Source organism: Hipposideros armiger, unplaced genomic scaffold (assembly GCF_001890085.2).
Source record: "Hipposideros armiger isolate ML-2016 unplaced genomic scaffold, ASM189008v1 scaffold_61, whole genome shotgun sequence".
NCBI classification, from domain to species: Eukaryota; Metazoa; Chordata; class Mammalia; order Chiroptera; family Hipposideridae; genus Hipposideros; species Hipposideros armiger.
This window is the reverse complement of record NW_017731411.1, coordinates 4,213,387-4,216,083: the sequence shown is the minus strand read 5'-3', so window position 1 is coordinate 4,216,083 and position 2,697 is coordinate 4,213,387. Positions and strand designations below refer to the sequence as shown.

Sequence of the window (2,697 nt, the reverse complement as noted above, 5' to 3'; positions counted from 1 at the left end):
CATATGTGGGATCCAAACCGGGGCCCTCTGGCGTCCCAAGCCAGTTCTTAACCATCGCGCCACTCAGCCGGCCCAGTTTTTATTTTTAATACAGTAAATATGTCAGGGGTCTTGAGACTAAAAAGTTTGAGAACTTCTGGGTTAATGAAGGAAATAATAAAAGTGACTGAATACATAAAGTCAGGGCAACTGAAAAGGGAGTGGAAGAAAGAAAAAAAATAAAGAGATATGATATGCTATTAGAAATAAAACAGGCCAACTTCTCCTGGCAGAGAAGCTGAGGTCATCATCGGATTTGAAATATTTAAAGTGGATAGAAAACTGTTTCAGCAATGCAGACAATTAAGTGTGTCGTGGGTGATGGTGCCGTTAGTAAAATATGTTTCCTGATACCCTACACAACAAACAGATTTCCATCTGAGTATGTGCCGACTGTTTCTGACAAATATGCAGGCAGTTATGATTGGTGGGGAGCCATATACTCTTGGACATTCTGATACTGCAGGGAAAGAGGATTATGACAGATTATGACCGCTGAGTTACCCACAAACAGATGTATTTCTAGTCTGTTTTTTCAGTGGTTTCTCCATCCTCATTTGACAATATGAAAGAAGAGTGGGTGCCTGAGATAACTCACCAATGTCCAAAGACTCCTTTCTTGTTTGATGGGACCCAAATTGATCTCAGAGCTGACCCCTCTACTACTGAGAAACTTGCCAAGAACCAACAGGAGCCTATCACTCCGGAGACTGCTAAAATGCTGGCCCATGACCTGAAGGCTGTCAGGTGTGTGGAGTGTTCTGCACTCACACAGAAAGCCCTAAAGGATGTATTTGATAAAGCAATATTGGCTGCCCTGGCGCCTCCAGACCCAATACGACCCGCACATGTGTGCTGCTATGAACATCTCTTCGGAGCCTTTTCTGCACATCTGGCGTTGGCATCATACTAAAAGCCATGTTTAAATCAAACTAAAGATTAAAAATTAAAATTCATTTTTGCAGTAATGACAAATGCCCTGCCCCTATTCTCATGCACTCGTGTGAGACAAGGCCCTTTACCCAGCTTGGTACTAGTTAACTTTGCATAGTGTCAGAAAAGTGATTGGTACCAGTTTTTGTTTTGCTGTTTCAAAACAACAACAAAAAAATTTTTTTTATTTAAAAGCAAAACATGCTTCTGATGACTCTAATAACAGGCTAATTCGGGTTTTTAAAGCTGCTCCTGGGTTTTACTCCAGAGAGTAATCTGGGACATCTAGTTTTGTTTTTGTGGGGTTTTTGTTTTTTGTTTTTGAGGGCAAGATGTGTGTGTGTGTGGTTTGTTTTTATTTAGTCATTAAAAACAATTAATTAGCCATTAGCCCTTAAAGGGAGGAGGATGGAGTGATTCCACATTCCACTTCCTAGATCTTGTTTAGAAAATGTGTTCCCCCTGGTGCTCTTAGGGATATAGGAAATGCCTCATTTAATAACATACTCCTTTTTGAAAGTTGCCTTTTCTCTCCACCCTTGAGCAGGTCCAGTATTTGATGAAAGTGGGTGGAAACTGCCTTGCCCTCCTCTTTTCCAGGTTGCACTATATATGTGACTGCAACTTTCAAGGAATTTTGTTGGCCATTTGCTGATTTTGTTTTTGAAGTTAATTCCTAACTTCTTTCACTGATAAAGGAAGTATTGCACCTTTTGAAATACCCCAAATGGATTGAGTATATAATTAAAAAACATTTTCCCCCATCGGTCATCATCTCATATGCTTAGCATGGATGTGCCACTTTATAGTGTATAATAAGGTGTTCCTAGGACACAGTTGGAGACCTGGTGTATATGAGGGGTGGTGCTAGAAGACAGATGTCTGTGGGATGATTCACATCCACTTTCAAGTTATGAGGATGGAGACCTGCTTTGTTAAGAAGCTAAGGGTGGGGTGGGTGTGGGGAGAACATTTAACAACACAGGGACCAGTCAGAGGAATCCCGATTTCTGTTTTGCATGAGGAACCCTAGATCAGCTAATTGAGGCTCTCTAGTTTAATAAAAATCATGAGTCTTATGGAGACCCTTCAGAAGTGTTAATTGGGATTTTATCAGTTTATTTTGGTTGCAGTTTCCAATTTTTAAAAATGTTTAGCTATTCTCCATATTGCCCAAATCAGAATTCTTGTAGATTCATTGTGTTGAACCAATGTTTTCTCATGTCTCAATTCTTTGTATGTGCATTCTTTTCAGATATATTAAACAAACAAAACCCTTCAAAAAAAAAGAAATAAAACAAAGTATCAATTCTAAAATATGCTTTTAGGTTGTTTAATTATATGAAAATGAACTTATTATTTAATGACAGAAGTGGAAATTATACTAAACTTTTAAATCTTTCCATTTTTCAAATTTTGAAACTTGTCCAAATGATGTCTTAGCTCCATGGAGTGAAAATGAACAAAAATTAATAAAATCATGCCAACTAGTTAAATCAGACATACCAAATAAATTATTTTATATATATTGGGTTGTCGGAAAAGTCATTACGCATGTTTGCAACAGATGGCACTAGTTCATTTTTGGAAGTACTAGAGTCATTCGCATCTATGTTATTGGTATGTCATTAGACAGCTGACAGTTCTAGCTTCATTCTAAAAGAAAAATTGAGCGATTTGGTTGAGTTTTAGAGATTTTACAAGTTGAAGATGGAAGATTAAACT

General features: G+C 38.0%; 1 pseudogene; it reads left to right on the top strand.

Moving 5' to 3' along the window:
* Positions 1–245: 245 nt before the first annotated feature.
* On the top strand, positions 246–903 carry LOC109382183 (cell division control protein 42 homolog pseudogene; annotated as a pseudogene).
* Positions 904–2,697: the final 1,794 nt, after the last annotated feature.